The 17,342-nt window shown below is 39.7% G+C and overlaps 1 pseudogene; it reads left to right on the forward strand.

Moving 5' to 3' along the window:
• LOC125399872 (cytochrome P450 3A2-like) overlaps nucleotides 1-10,226 on the forward strand; it is a 43,562-nt pseudogene extending 33,336 nt beyond the window's left edge.
• Nucleotides 10,227-17,342: the final 7,116 nt, after the last annotated feature.

Below are 17,342 nucleotides of genomic sequence, written 5' to 3' on the forward strand. Positions count from 1 at the left end.
AATAATTATGTCCAGAAGGCAGAATTATATGCCATTCTTATGGTGCTAAGGGATTTTAAAGAACCTCTTAACATAGTTACTGACTCACAATATGCAGTAAAAGTTATTTTGCATGTTGAAACGACTGAATTTATACCAGATGATACAGACCTGACTTCATTGCTTATACAAGTGCAAGACATGACCAAGAATAGGCTTTGTTCTATGTACATAACACACATCCAATCCCATGCGGGTCTGCCAGGTCCTCTAGCACAAGATAATGCAGAAATTGATCAATTATTGATTGGAAGTGTGCTGCAGGACTCTGAATTTCATTAAAAAATCACATCAATAGCAAAGGTTTAAAGAAAGAGCTTTCTATAACATGGCAAGAAGCTAAGGAAATCATAAAGAGATTCCCTACTTGTTCTTTCTATAACCAAATACAACTACCTACAGGGACTAATTCAAAGGGTACTCAAAGGAATGAAATATGGCAGAAGTATATGCTCCACTTTGCAGAATTTGACAAATTAAAATATGTACACCACACCATTGACACTTATTCAGGTATTCAGTGGGCAACTACTTTTAACTGGGAAAAGCTGATTCAGTAATCACCCGTTTATTAGAAGTCATGGCTGCCATGGGTATACCTGAAGAAATAAAGAGGGATAATGGTCCAGATTATGTCTCTAGGAAGGTGAAGAGGGTTTTTGTTTATTATAATATCAAGCATGTTACAGGTTCACCACTCAAACCGACAGGTCAAGCAGTTATAGAAAGATCAAATCAAACTATAAAGGATATGTTAAACAAACAGAAAGCATTGGAAAATATCCCCAGAAATAGATTACATAATGCTTTATTAATGTTAAATTTCCTTAATACTAATGAGAAAGGGACAATGGCAGCAGAAAGACATTTGATAATGGAAAAGTCTGCTGAATTTAATCAACTGGTCTATTCCAAGGATGTGCTGACCTCCTAATGGAAGCCAGGAGATGTGTTGCATTGGGGAAGGTTTGCTCTTGTTATACAGGAGAAGAAAAATTGTGAATATTATCAAAATTAATAAAATTTCGGTTTTGAAGGGCAGGAACCTCTTGGAAAGGAAAAATGACAGCTCATCCACAATGATAATAATCATATAGGTGGTAAGAAAAATCCTGGATTTTGAATACTGACAGATGGAAACAATTTACAAGCCAATAAGGATCAGCAAGAAAATTGAATATTCAAAACATATATATGTGTGTACATTCATATATATATGTATAGAATATATGTATATATGAATGTACTTATATTTATAAATATATGGAGCTGGTTTTGGAGTTAGACTCTGTCTCAGTTCGTCTTTAATTCCAAGCCTGTTGCTAAGAGAAAACTCAGAGTTTCTGTCTCATGTCAAGAGCCATGATAAGGAATAGAAAGAAAAAAGAATTTGTGAAACTTTTTTGCATTTCTTCATATCTATTTTTGTCTTTATTGTACCTGTCATTGAATATATACATCTATATATGTCTATATATATATAATGCATAAGTTTTCGATAATGAACAGTAAATTTCCCTGCATTAATCTTTGAAGTTTCCAGGAAGAAGATGGTCCCCAAAACAACAACTCCATCTGGTTAATATTATGTCATGATTCTATAGCACAACTACAATATATGTTTTGGGTACCAGCTGCACAAGATGGTTCCAACTTGGTTAGCTGAAATGGTGCACATTTTGTACTACATTCTGGCCAGACCTCCACAAAATAGTCAGAGACTATTTTACCAGGCAAAATATTAATCTTGGAATTTAACCATCATTTACCCTAACAGGATCCCCTAGAAAGAATGTTACCCTCATGACAGGTCAAATCAATTTTAGAAGACAAGGTCCCCTCTCTCAGCAGAGATTGCCCTCAGGCTTAGGGCATCATTTAGGGGTTGATTATAATTGGTACATGGTTGAGGGATGAAGGAGGAATTTTATAGGCTCAGGGATCTTTTTGGAAAAAAAGAAGCATAATTGCATGGAGGGATAATAGATTGGTATTTGTGAGTTATTGTTTTAAGACAATTATATTAGTATTGATTCTTGTATATTGATACAAAGTTAAATTATGTTGAATATTATATGCATGTATACTTCTATCTCTGTTTAAAACATTGTTTAAGTATTGATATATATATATATTTGCCATATGGCAGTGTACATTACTACCTCTGATCAAGATACTTATACATTGTTTACCTTTGAAGGTCGTTGTCCTCATTTATTGCACAGTTGGTTATTGTCTTAGTATTTAAATTAGATAGGTATTGAGAATTAAAGGTTAATAGTAATTTATGTTTGTCATATATATATAATTAGATGAATCAGGTTCTTTATATACATAGAGATTATATTCAGTATAGATAGATAATCTTCAACCTCTTCAAAGAGTTGTACAAAATGTCCTTGAATCTAATGTAGAGTTCTATGGTAGTGAGACACAATTGTTCCTGGCAACACTGATCTATTCTTGAGAGAATGTTGAGCACTAAAGACACTCCACCTGGAGTCTTTCTTCTTGGCAGAACTGGACTTTGGGCAAAGAAATGCCCATACCTCAACCACTGAGAGAGATCCAAAGTATCTGTAAATGGATAAAACAGGACTGTCATATATTGCCAAGACAGGGTTAGATAGTTTTGAAAAGTTTCTTGCTTTTGAAAATGGTATGTCAGTTATGTTAGGCCTTAGCCAAAGTTGGTTGCTTCAACATTGCAAATGAGACTTTGGGCGATTGCTCAGGTAGTCAATTTGTAGCGTATTTTGGAAATTTCTCAATTGTACTTCCTGTTAACTCAAGTAATATTTTTTCCCTTCTCAGATCTTCAATGGAGTCGAAGATTAGATAATTGTAGTCACCTTCCTCATTATTTAGACAAGCTTATTTTCAATGCAATATTTAGACACCTTGAAAGAGAATGTTCAGTAAAACTTTTATTATGCATTCCTTGCTTAATTTTGTTTATTGTTTACAATTTTATATTTGGTATCTGTTCCTATTGTATAGAGTTGTATTGGGTTTGGAATGATTGTATTTAGACAAAAGAGGGAGATGACGGGGAAAAAAATATGTAAACCAATCACATCTAATTAAGACGTGGTTATGTGGACCCCAGAAAGTAAAACTGGAAGGATCGAGTTGTGCGTTCTCTCTCTCTCTGCCTGGTGCCCACTGAACATATAGGAAGTCACACATTTCACTCTTATAGCGTAAGCTTTTCCCTTTTAACCATTAAAATATAATTGTTAGATTTTCAGCCAGGAACCCCTGTCCTTCCTCCCTTCCTTTTTCAGGGCCTAAAAGATGCCACCCAGCCTGTGTGGGCACTGGGACAGGGCAGTGAGTAAAACCGGGCAGGAGAGAGTTCCTTTGTTTAATAGCCTGCCTGCAGAAAGGTAGGACTGCAGGCAGGGAAATTTCTGGCCAGCATGGGGCACTGATACTGTAACAGAAGATATAATGGAGGGGTAAGTGTGCTCCTAACCTGCCACAGAAGCCGGGCAAGGGAACACACAATATCCCCACCACCCTTATCTCCCTGGGTATTTGGAAGGGGCGGCTTCCCCCAGCTAAGCCCTCTCTCCTCCTATGCCATCCCCGCTTTCAGCAAGGAACCACTTCCCTTCCTCCCTCCCTTTTTTGGGGCCTAAAATCCCCCAGCCCAGCCTGTGTGGGCACGGGGACATGGCAGTGAGGGCAACCGGGCAAGAGGGAGCTCCTTTGTTTTAACAGCCTGCCTGTAGCAAGGTAGGACTGCAGTAAAGGAGATTCCTGGCCAGCAAGGGGCACTGATCCTATAGCAGGAGATCCAGCGGAGGGAAGAGCCATTGTAGAGCACGTGAAGGAAGAAATGGGCAGGTGCCAAGGCAAGAATTCCTCCAACAATCTCAAAAACAACATGAAAACACCAGATCCCAGCGATCTTACGACAGAAGGACTTGAACACCCTATTCCAGAAGAAGAGGAAAACAGTGTCATTATGAAAGCAATATAGTCCCTTAAACAGGTTATGAATAACTCACTTAAAAAATGGAAGAGAAGTATAACAAAAAGATTGAAGAAATGAGTAAAAAAATGGAAGAGAAGTTTTAAAAAAGTTTGAAGAGATGAGGAAATCTGTAAATGACACCCTGGGAAACCAAGAAAAAACAATCAAACAGGTAATGGAAATAGTTCAAGAATTGAAAACTGAAATGGAGGCAATGAAGAAAACACAAACCAATGGCAGGCTGAATATGGAAAATCTAGGTAAATGAGCAGAGACTTTAGAAACAATCATAATCAAGATAATACAAGAGATAGACGAATGAGTCTCAGATTATGAAGACACCATAGAGAAAATAAATGCTCGGACCAAAGAAAACAGCAAATCCAACAAATTCTCATCACAAAACATTCAAAAAATCTGGGACATAATAAAAAAAACCAAATCTAAGAATAAAAGTGTTAGAAGAAGGAGAATTGCAGATCAAAAATCCAGAAAATATATTCAACAAAATTATAGATGAAAACTTTCCCAACCTAAAGAAAGATATTCCTATGAAGGTTCAAGAAGCATACAGAACACTGAATAGACTGAATAAAAAAAAAACATCCCCTCGCCATATAATAATCAAAATACAAAACATTCAGATTAAAGAAAGAATACTGAGAGCTGCAAGGGAAAAAGGTCAAGTAACTTATAAAGCTAAACCTATCAGACTTACACCGGACCAGCTAAAGAATAACAATTGTATTTTAATTGTTATAAGGAAAAACTCACACTACATGAGTGGGAGATCCGACTTCCTATATGTCCAGTGGGCACTACGCAGAGAAAGAGAGAGAGAGAGAGAGAGAGAGAGAGAGAGAGAGAGAGAGAAAGCACACCTGGGTCCTCCCAGCTTTTCTTCCTTGGGTCCAGGTTTCCATGCCCTAATTAGATGTGATTTATTGGCAGAGTTTCTCCATCAGTAAAGTTAGGTGATTCTATGTATTTTACTTTGATGTTCTTGACTCCTCTGCCTTCTACAATCCTTTCTCTCCCTCGTCTGCAGAATTTCCTGAGCTCCACCAAATGTTTGTTTGTGAATCTATGTCTGTTTCCATCAATTGTTGAATAAAATGCTCTGATGATATTTGGTCTAGGAACCAGGCTGGTCATAGGTGATGACCAGTTCAGGTTACGTATCTGATATTGCAAGGGTCTAAACTAGGGTCATCCCTGTAGATTTCTGGAAGATTACCTTACATCAGTCTTTTACCAGACTCTGAAAATGCCCCCCTTTCCAGTTGTATCTATTAGTACTCTCCTCCTCTGTGCCCCCACAACCTGATCACTCAAGTTTCAAGTAGTATAAGCACCTGCCATAAGTCCACTCACAAAATTTCTTCTATTTTTCCTTCCCAGTGATATCTAGGCATCCTCCCTATAACAACTTACTTAAAATCCTTTTTAATGATTGATGAGAACTTCATATTTTATTTATATTAATTAATTTCCTCAATTCCTACCAGATCTTCCTCTATCTTCCTTTTCACTGAAATTTATATTCTCTCCAACCATTTCAAACTAAACCAAACCATGGTATCCAGTTCTTATTGGATAGCTATTCCTGGGTGTGAGGCCAGCCCTGGGATATAGTTGACATACCCAGTGTCACTCCATTGAAGAAAACTGACTTTCCCTCTCTCAGGGGTTATAAGTTGACAATATCTCTTTGGCTACGGGTAGGACACTCAGTTCCTATTTGCTAGGATTTTGTCTATCTTGAATTTATTTACTTTGTGTGAATTCTGTATTAGTGTCTGTGAGTTCATATGTTCATCTGCCATGCTGTCTGGGAAATGTTATTTTCTTGACATCATCCACTACCTCTGGCTCTTACAAACTTTCTGCCTTCTTGACTACATGGGTCCCTGAATCTTGACAGGAGAGGTGTGACATAGACATCCTGATCAGAATTGAGCATTCCAAAGTCTCTTCCTCTCTTCATATTGAGAAGTTTTAGGTTTTCTTGTTAATTACAATATACTACAAGAAGGCACTTCCGTTAAAAATTGAGTGATGTGCTATTCTGTGTATGCTCCAGTGCATTATTAGAATTCTATTATTGCCATACTTATTTTATAGATTAGTAGTAATAGGTATTTTCCTAGTATTCATGGTTTATCTATTCTCAGGTTCTTGATCTTATTGATCTCAGTGTTGAGTATGCATTCCATATCATATAATGGGCCTGTAATCATATTTTAAAAGTGGTTGGTTACTCCCATAATATTTGTGCCACAATTTCACCTGTGGGCATATCTTTCAGGCAGATAATTATTGTAGCTTACATCTTTCACAGCTGGAAGAGACTGTTAATTACTTTTATCATCCATATTGTGAATAGGACCTTTAAGTACTTTGAACACTACCAGTAACATGATGGTTTCCTATATATTAGGAGGGAAGATAGAAATCTGAACCAAGAAGAACCAGAAAAAATACTTTTTATAAATATAATTAAAAATTCTATTTGAGATTTTCATACATTTTCACATTGTAATTTGTGTACATCCCCTAATTCCCTGACCAAATTCTTTTGAATACACTCCCAAATCCCCCTCCTAACATCATGTCTTCTTTCATTTATAAGACAGTGAGTCTAATTAGTGTTGTCCACATGTTCATAGTGTGGGATCATCCACTGGAGCAAAGACAACTATCTGGGACTACACCCCTGGGGAAAAAAATGACTCTCCCTTCTCTGGCAGTCATAAATTATCATGAGCTCCTCAGTTATGTGGTTAGGACTGATGAGCCCTTCCACATTTACTCTGGAAAGTGTACTGACTGATCTTGTGTGGATCTTGTACAGGTAAGCAGAACTTTTGTAACTCCATGTGTAAAATTGTCCTCTCTGGTCCAGAAGACACCTAAAAATTAACCCTTTCACCTTCATTGTCACTAGAGTCTGGTTGAGATATGATGTTTTTAGTACAGGTGAGAGTAACCCTTGTTGATTTTTCCTATTGCTTGTAAATATATCCATTCATTCTGCCATTATTTGTGTGTATGTTGTATGCTCATGTATATATTTATGTGTTCACATGTGTGTGTCCATGAGTATAGGGCAGAGGGTGATGTGATGATGTCTACCTCAATTGGTCTTCACTTTATTATTAGCATTTTAAATTGCATTTTAGTGTGTGTGTACACATGTATATGCATCACAGTGCTGGTGTAGAAGTCAGAAGACAACTTGAAGAATTTGGTTGTCTCCTTCTACCATGGAGGTCCTGGAGATTGAACTCATGTTACAAGTCTTGACAGCTGTCACCTTTACTCACTGAGTCATCTTTCTGGACTTGAAATTTATCTTTTGAGTTGGGGGTCTCTCAGTGTCTTGAAGCTCATTTCTTGGGCAAGACCAGTAAGCTCCAGGGATTGCCTTATTCTTGTGTCCATATCACTAGAATTGCAGGAATGCACTTTATACACCTTGTCTTTGAGTATATGTATACTTTCTGGCACAAGAAGGAAATCTGAGCTCCTCTTGGATTTTCACAGCTTTGGATTCTGTCTTTTCTCCAAAGAACCAAGAAGAAAGGGACAGTTTTTTTTGATAGATACCATATACCAAAATTAAATCAAGACCAGTTGAGAAATTTAAGTAGACTGATAACCCGAAAGGAGAGAGAAGCTGTCAGAAAAAATCTCCCAACCAAAAAAAAGACCAGTGTGGGATGGTTTTGCACAGAATTCTAACAGAACTGTCAAGAGTTAATAGCTATACTTCTCAAAGTGTTCCACATAATAAAAACAGAAGTCACATTGCCAACTCTTTTTATGAGGCTGCTGTTACCATGATACAAAAACCCCACAAAGACTAAACCAAGAAGAAGAACTGCAGACTGATCTCACTCATGAACATGGATGAAAAGTTTTCAATAAACCACTGGTAAACCAAATCCAAGAACACATCAAAAAAATCACCCATCATGATCAAGTAGACTTCATGCCAGAGATGCAGGATTTGTTCAAATATAAAAATTTATGAATGTTGTCTATCATATAATTAAGCTGAAAGAAAAAACACATGATCATTTCTTTAGATGCTGAAAAAACTTTTGACAAAATCCAGCAGGCATTCATGATAAAGGTCATGGAGAGATTAGGGATACAAAGATTATATCTAAATATAATAAAAGCAATATATAGCAAGCTGACAACCAACATCAAATTAAATGGAGAGAAACTCAAAGCAATTCCACTAAATTCAGGAACAAGACAAGACTGTCCATTCTCTGCATATCTCTTGAACTTAGTTCTTAGAGTTTTAGCAATAGCAAGAATACAACATAAGAAGATCAACGGGATTCTAATTGGAAAGGAAGAAGTTAAACTTTGGTTATTTGCAAATGATATGATAGTATACATAGGTGACCAAAAACTCTACCACAGAACTCCTACATCTGATAAATACCTTCAGTGATGAGGCAGGATAAAATATCAATTCAAAAGAATCAGCAGCCCTCCTGTACACTAAGGATAAAGAATCTGAGAGGGAAATCAGAGAAATATTATCATTCACACTAGCCACAAATAGCTAAAAATATCTTGAGGAACACTAACAAAAGAAGTGAAAGATCTATTCAACAAGAACTTTAAGTCTTTGAAGGAAGCAATTGAAGAGGACACCAGATAATGGAAGGCTCTCCCATGCTCTTGGATGGGTAGGATCAACATAATAAAAATTGCAATTCTACCAAAGGCAATCTATAAATTCAATGCAATCCACATCAAAATCAAAACAAAATTCTTCACAGACCTTGAGAGAACAATAATCAACTTTAAATGGAAAAACAAAAGACCCAGGATAACCAAAACAATCCTATAGAATAGAGGAACTTCTGGAGGCATTACCATCCCTGACTTCAAACTCTGTTACAGAGCTATAGTATTGAAAACAGCTTGGTATTGGCATAAAAACAGAGACATCAACCAATGGAATTGAATCAATGACACAGATATCAACCCACAAACCTATGAACACCTGATTTTCGACAAAGAAGCTAAAAGTATACAATGGAAGAAAGAAAGTATCTTCAACAAATGGTGCTGGCATAACTGGATGTTAACCTGTTTTCATTATTTTTCTTTGGTATTTTGTTCTCAAAAAACACTTCATTCTGATTTTTTTCAACTAGTACAGTAAAATCTGAAGGGCAAAGTACAATGAAATGATGTGAATTTGAATGGATTGTGCAAACAGAAATAGATAGAAATACTTCCTGTTTCAAGATTTTTGCCAGCTTGGTTAGGTTTTTAAAATACAACTTATTTTAATAATTAATGTGTAAATTACTTGGTTTTTCTAAGATGGTTATTTTTGTAAACATACAAATAAATATATTTGTTTAAAAAAATTAGTCACTGCTTGTAGGGTACTATCTTCCCTGTTCCTCGAGGCCAAAGCACAGGATGCAAGAATTGTTTATGCTAACCAGCTTGGTTTCCCCTGCTCATTCTGCTAGCCAGAGGGAATTAGTTCAAAGCCTTGTTTCTGTCATTGCTATGATAATTTCACCTGCTAAGAAGGTCCTCACAGGTGCTCTAAATGTCCTCCCATCTGTCTGTCAGGGTTCCCAGCTCGATACCCCCTGCATGGAGGCTCAGGCCCGCTGGCGCCAATAGGTCAACATCCCTCTTCGCACTCCCAGGTGGGAGGGGGCTCTTGTCCTCTTGCCTCCAAGTATATAAGCCTACGTGTGCTGAACAAAGGTTGACATTTACCCTTTGGGCGAATGATCCGATCTCTGTGTGTGTCTGTTCAACTCCTAGGATATTGATCCAGACTCGTGGTCCAGTACAGGACACTCGCCCTGTACCGGGTGTGAGGTTTCACAGAAAAGCGCGGGACAAGTGGAGGCACCTCTGGGATATTGAAGAAAAACAGCTGAGTTCTGCCATCAGTGAACTCACCCACGAGAACCCCAGGAGGTAAGAGTCACCCGGTAGGAGTCACCCCACGAAAAAGCTGGCCAGTTTCATAGTGTGAAAATGTGCAAATGTGTAAAGAGGGTGAACTAGCTTGATTTTTAGAAAAATGGGTGCCGAAAGGTCTGATCCGGAGCCAAAAGGCCAGTGGGCAGATCAGCTGCTGGATTTTGTGAAGAGGCTAGGCACCAGGATCAAGGTGATGCAGCACAGGAGATCCTATAGATGATTTCAGGGCCCAGCGTAAGCTGGTGCGCTAGTAATAGCTGATGGCCATGTAACTGCGGGCCTTGGCCTGAGAGGAGATTCAAAAGTATGTCTGTTAGTTCTATTAAGGGTTTTTGAGCAACAAAAGGCGGCACCTGGGCAGACTGATGGACAAGCTAGCAGAGAGGAGGGGGCAGAAGGGCGCTTGCCTGAAGCACAATGGGTGGGGCCGTGCTTCCTGCGATGGCTCCCAGGCCCTGGCTGCGAGCAGCAGGACACAGGGACCGCCCATAAGCACAGGGCCAGGAGTTTTCCCCATAGATAGGGAGCCTCGCTGGTTGGCCCAGGAAGGCAGCGGTGGCGCGGCCAAGGCATGCCGCCCAGTACATATATATTTATATATAAATAGATAGAGAGAGAGAGAGAGAGAGAGAGATGTGGGAAGACAGAGGCTGTGCCCAGAGCTGGGTGGAAGGTGAGGCTGGCGGGGAAGCCGGAAGCCACCGAGCCTGTAGATGGGGGTCGGTATTGCCTGTGGCTAATAAGCTGCATGCTAGGCGGGATGCAGTCTGGCTAATGAGCCCAGACATGGGGGTAGGCCTTGGCTGTGCAGAAGGCCAAGGCATGGAGTGCCACGGTGCCCAAAGGTTCCTGCCTTTAGTGGGCGGGTGCCCTTAATTGCGCGGAGGCAAAGCCTCAGCTGGAGAACAGCCCGAGCGGGTGCCTGGGTCCATGCCCCTACTCTGCGGGGATGTGCCCGATGTTCCCCAGTGCAGGAGGGGTGGCTGGGGCTCCGGGAGAAAGTTCCCAAGCCCTGAGGTTCACACGTGCTCCCGGTTAATCCGATTGGGGGCTGCGGGAGAAAGATGCAGGACAACACAGCGCGCGCAGCAGGTTGAACTGTGCATTCAGGGCGCACGGAGCTCGGGATCGAAAAACCTGTGCGCCCAGGACAGGGCCATGCCTTTGTCCGGCCGTGCCTGTGTGTACCATATGCGGGCTGCACGTCCTCGGCTGATACAGCAACAGCTATGGCGAGTTTCGTTTCCATGGGAACTAAATTCGCCTCTCCTGCTAACACAGACTGGGAAAGCAGCTACTGGCGAGCAACAAGGTACATAAGACTAAAGCATGCCATAGCTGGGGAGCTGCGTCAGCAAGGTTGCCCGTATCCTAGGCAACAGAGGTGGACCAATAGCCTGGGGCAGCGGGTGATGCGAACAGTGCTCTGGCTGCTAGTCCTAGAGATTTTCCATCTCAATAGAGAGCTGAAGAGATAGCACAGAGGTCAAATCACTGCCTGCACTTTCAGAGGTCATGAGTTCAATCCCCAGTGACCACTTGGCAGCTCACAACTGTCTGTTTTTAAATCTAATGATTCTCCTTTTTAAAGAAAGCTTGTTTACATATTTTTAGAGGGCTCCAGGCTAGGAACAGGAGAATGGTGTTCTCAAAATTATATTTTTATAGTAATAAGCTCAACTGTGCCAGATTTAAAACGGTTTATTTAAAACTTAAATCTCGGCAGTTTAAAGTTAGAGATTATGATAGATTCAAAGGTTCCTTAATTATACAGGATTTTAAGTTTGTATTTTCTCATAGGTTAAAAATTATTTTATTCAAAATTCTAAATGTTCATCATAAATTTATGAACATTTACATTAAATTCAGAGATTATTTTTAATAATGTTGTCAATTTGGCTATATTGGTACTGTCTTCACAAAAGAATAAAGATCTCTCCATTATCTAAAGGCTTAAATTTCTTATAAGGTTTAAAGTCTTGTTATACAGGTTTTTCAATTTATGTAATTAGAGTTACTCTAGGATATTTTATAACATTATTGGCTATCTCATTTATCAGGCATGTTAAAAAATACATTTGGGTTGTTTTCAGATTCTATATTGATAAAGTAATTCTGCCATACACATGGTTAAACACATGTCCTTGTGGCATGGTTAAGCATCTTCTGTATATAGGCCCAAAAGAGACATAACTAAGTCTTGGGATGGTTTGTTGCCTAATTTTTTAAAAATTCAGACTGTGCCAGTTTACATTTCCACCAGTGGTGGAGGAGTTTCTCTAAAGGATAAGTTATGAGCAATATTTGATCTTGGTCATGCCATTAAAATAAGAAGGAGTCTCAAGAGTTTTTTAAATGTCTTTCAGTCATTTTTAAGTTTATATATTGAGAGTTTTCGGTTTAGATTTATTAATATATTTTTATTTAATTATTCTCTGGAGGACTATTTTCTGGAGTCCTTATGTTTTTTATATGGATTGATGACTGATAAAGATTTTCCAATTCTATAGCCAGTTGTGTCTTGTTGACCGTCCTGTGCTATACGGAAGCTTCTCAGTACTAAAGATCCTATTAATTATTTCCCTGAAAGTTGGTGGAAGGCTATGTGTCCCCATAAAGATAACAATTAAAATAATTCTATCCAGTTATGTGAATGCTCATGTACTGGATCAGATAATTATATTCTGCCCCTGGAAAAGTTCCAGACAGAGCTGATTCTAAAAGATGTTTTGGGGTTGGCTATTTAGCCAATACAAAGGCCTGCTGCAATGGTGTGGGCCAATAGGATTTACTCTTTGGAGCAGAGACCCACAGGTCTCTAAGTTCAAAACCAGCCTACTCCAGACTGGCTACATTAAATTTTAACCTGAGTTTTTTATTACTCTTAAATATTAATTTGGGAGAAGAGTTTTGTTTATGTTTTTTCTAGAAATGCTGACATCCACCTGGGTACTGCTACATGCTGTACATGGCTGTGCTGTACATCTGTCCAGAAGCCTGAGGACAAAGCCTCCGTTGTGGAGCTGTCTAACCTGATTGCTGCCGAGCTGGTGGATTTCTGAAAAGCTATCCAGTGCCTGGATCCACCTTCCCCAGCTCCCTACCCTTGATCTATCAGTCATTGCTGTAGTGTTGTTACTGTACAATTGCTGTACTACTGGATTTCCCCTTGATCTGTCAGTTATTGCTTGCTATCATTTTTTCTTATCCTGTCAACTGTTTCTGGGCACTATGAGTAACTTCTCAATGCAGGCTGAAATGCCATGGCCATTCAATTTAAGCCAAATATACAATTGGATACTGTAGTTAATCTTTACTTACTGAGTATGGATTTTTGACCTCTGCTCGTCACAGAAAAAGATTTTTGCTGCTTTTTCTCGGACCCCAGAATACAAAATTTACTAATTGGCTGTCATTTAGTCTGGCTAGTATTCCAGGGGCTCCATTCATTGGTGCTGTAGTTCTACTCAAGGGGCTCTATTCTGAGCAGATTTTTTCAGGAATTGTGCAGGCACAATATTCTTTGGGAATGCTTATATATGCTGGAGCGTGACCTTCATGATCTCATGAAGCTGGAGTCAGGACTACTCAGGTCAAATCCTTTTGGCATTCGATTCAAAATATCTTTCAGCATAAATCTGGTTGGACTCAATGCATGACTAGTGAGCCAAAGACGGGTAAGGTTTGTATGGAAGCAAGCTCTGACCTAAGACAGGGATGTATTTTGACCTGGAATACTTTTCCCATGATGGGTAAAGTGCCTGCCTGATGCCATCACCCCACAAGACAGGCCTGGTCATCATATTTTATATAAAAAAGGGACATGTAGGGTAATGTCTTCCCTGTTCCTCGAGGCCAAAGCACAGGATGCAAGAATTGTTTACGCTAACCAACTTGGCTTCCCCTGCTCATTCAGCTAGCCAGAGGGAATTAGTTCAAAGCCTTGTTTGCCAAGGGGTCAACACCCCTCTTCACACTCCCAGATGGGAGGGGGTTCTCGTCCTCTTGCCTCCAAGTATATAAGCCTGTGTGTGCTGAATAAAGATTGACATTTACCCTTTGGGCAAATGATCTGGTCTCTCTGTGTGTGTCTGTTCAACTCCTAGGATATTGATCCAGTCTCGTGATCTGGTACAGAAAGCACACCCTGTATCAGATATGAGGTTTCACAGAAAAGCACGGGACAACTGCTTAGCCCATTAGCTTTAGCTTCTTATTGGCCAACTCTTATTTCTTAATTTAATCCATATCCATTAATCTGTGCATCAACATGAAGTCATGGCCTACCAGCAAAATTTCATCACATCTGTCTCTGGTGGCAGTTCCATGGTGTCTCTGACTCTTCCCTTCTTTCTCCCAACATTCATCCTAGCGTTTCCCACCTACTTCTCTTATGCCAAGCAGTTCTTTATTCATTAACCAATAATGGCAAAACATAGATAGATTGAACTCCCACACCATGTCTCCTTCAAATTCCTCCCTTAAGGACTCCAGGAAGACTGTGAAAGGGAAAGCAGAAAAAAACAAAAGAGCCAGAGGGTATGAAGGATGCTGAGAAAATAAGGCCCTCTACTGATGCATCTATGAGCTCACAGAGACTGAGGTAACATGCACAGGTCCTGCACTGTTCTGCACAAGGGCCTCTCTATATGTATTACAGGTCCATGTTTTTTGTTTTGTTCAGATCCCTAAGTGCATGAATGATAGAGTCTGACTTCTATGCATTCTCTTAAGCTCTTTTTTCTGCTTGTTTTGTTACCCCTAAGAAGCCTGTTTGTTTCCTAATGAGAGATGGAAAATGAATGGATTTGGATAGGATGTGTTGTGTGTGTATGGCACTGGGAGAAACAGTGTGAAAAGAAAAATAAAGAGGATATATTATGTGAATAAAAATACATTTCCAATTAATTACTTTCCTGGTAAAGAAATGCTCATCTCTTCAAAAAGTTATTTTATTTAAATTTGTGTGTGTGTGTGTGTGTGTTCCTGTGTACACTTGTAAATATGTGAACAGTTGTTATCTTGGCTTCCGAGGGTTATTTGAAAGATGACCTTGAGTAATTTAATATTTTCATAATCATTTTGCCTCAGTTACTTCAATATTGAGAGGATGATGAAGCATACAACAGAGCTCTTTGTTCTTTATACCAGAAAGGAAAGAAACTTGTCATCAGGGATGGGTGTCAAACTGTCAGTGACTGGTGCTTGCCTGCTCCATAATATTACTTGCTTCCTGGACAAATGTTCTGTCCATCTGTTTATCTAAATTAACCTCTGCACACATTTACAGGACAGCTACATTGCGACTGTTGGCCAATTATATCCTCCTCACCTCCCATGAAGAAAGGCAATGGAAAAGGAAAGTACTGCATACTTCATGCACGTGTGTTAGAACTTAATTATTACACAGTGATTTATGTAGCATTTCCATGGCCTTAGTCACAATTTCCATGCTATGAGGAGACACCATATCCATGGCAGCTCTTATAAAAGAAAGGATTTAACTGGGGACTGGTTTACAGTTTTAAAAGCTTTGTACATTATCATCATGGTTGAGAGCATGCCAGCAGGCATGGCATGTGTAGTGCTGGAAAAGGAGCTGAGAACTACATACTGATCCACAAGCAGAGAGACTAGCAGTATTGGGCCTAATGTGGACTCTAAATACCACAAAAGCCATCCTTAACAACACACATATCCTATGTCACATCAGTGACTTTCAACTTTGGTTGTAAAGAAGACTGACCAATATTTTTAAAAGTCACATTCTGAGCGAATGATTTCAACATAGCGGATATGACCAGACATTGTAGATGTTTAAGGCTCTTTAGCAGTTCTAAAGCACAGCCAGTGATTGGAAGCCCCTGACACCTGGAAACTTCTCTTAAGTCCCAGTGATGCCCACCAGTCACACATCATGATCATGTCTTTATTATATGCTGTGTGGACAATATCTCCCCACCTCCAGTTAACTTGAACTCAATTTCAAAAAGATATCATATAGTAATGTCCCATTAATCTGCACTGACTCTAAATCTATTTATTTTTCTTTTATTCAGATACAACCCACAATGGAAGGGCATTCTTTAAGGAATTTATTGATTTTTTCCATTTTTTGTTTGTCTCTTTCTTGAATTATTTTAGAAAAATTTTCATTTCATAGTTAAGGACCTCTAACAAGTTCATAAAGTTATTGTCAGGATTATTTTCTTGTGCTTCAGCCATGTTGGACTGATCATGTCTTGCTCTCTCAGTATCACTGGGTTCTGGCAGTGCCATATTGCCCTTTTTCTTATTGAATGTTCTTTTTTTAAATTAATTAATTTATTAAAATTTCCACCTCCTCCACACCTCCTTTTTCCCTTTCCCTCCCCACCTCCTCCTCCCTCCACAGTCCTAAGAGCTGTCAGGGTTCCATGCCAAGTGGGAAATCCAAGGTCCTCCCCCCTCCATTCAGGTCTATAAAGGTGAGCATCCAAACAAAACAGGCTCCCACAAAGTCAGTCCATGCAGTAGAATCAAAACCCAGTGCCATTGTCCTTGGTTTCTCAGTCAGCCTTCATAACCAGCCACGTTCAGAGTGGCCATTTTGATCACATGCTCCATCACTCCCAGTCTAGCCTTGGTGAGCTCCCATTAGATCAGTCCCATTATCTCATTGGGTGGACGTACCCCTTGTGGTAATGACTTCCTTGCGCATGTTCTCCCTCCTTCTGCTACTCATTTGAATCTTGGTAGCTAAGTCCAGTGCTCCAATGTGGGTCTCTGTCTCTATCTTCATCCATCGCCAGATGAAGGTCCTATGGTGATATGCAAGATAATCATCAGTGTGGCTATAGGACAAGGCCAGTTCAGGTACCCTCTCCTCTGCTGCCCAAGGAACAATCTAGGGACCTCTCCTTGGACCTGGGAACCCTTCTAGAGTCAAGTCTCTTGAAAACCTTAAAATGGCTCCCTTAATTAAAATATTTACTTCCCTGCTCCCATATCCACCCTTCTTCCATCCCACCCATCCCATTCCCCCAAGCTTTCCCAAATTCTCCCCTTTGCTCTTCTCTCTATGCATCTCCTCTTCCATCCCCCCCCACACCCCACTACACCCAAGTTTTGCCTGGCAGTCTTGTTTACTTTCATAATCCATCTGGATAATTATATGATTTTCTTTAGGTTCACCTTCTAATTTAGCTTCTGTAGGATCACGAATTATAGGCTCAATGTCCTTTAATTATGGCTAGAATCCAAGAGTATTGGTATCTGGCTGGTGTTTGGGTCCAGTAGGATGTCTGAGTTGAGATTCTTGGGAATTTGAGTGCCTAGTTCCAAACTGTCCTTATGT

Source organism: Myodes glareolus, chromosome 2, assembly GCF_982192425.1.
Source record: "Myodes glareolus chromosome 2, mMyoGla1.1, whole genome shotgun sequence".
NCBI classification, from domain to species: Eukaryota; Metazoa; Chordata; class Mammalia; order Rodentia; family Cricetidae; genus Myodes; species Myodes glareolus.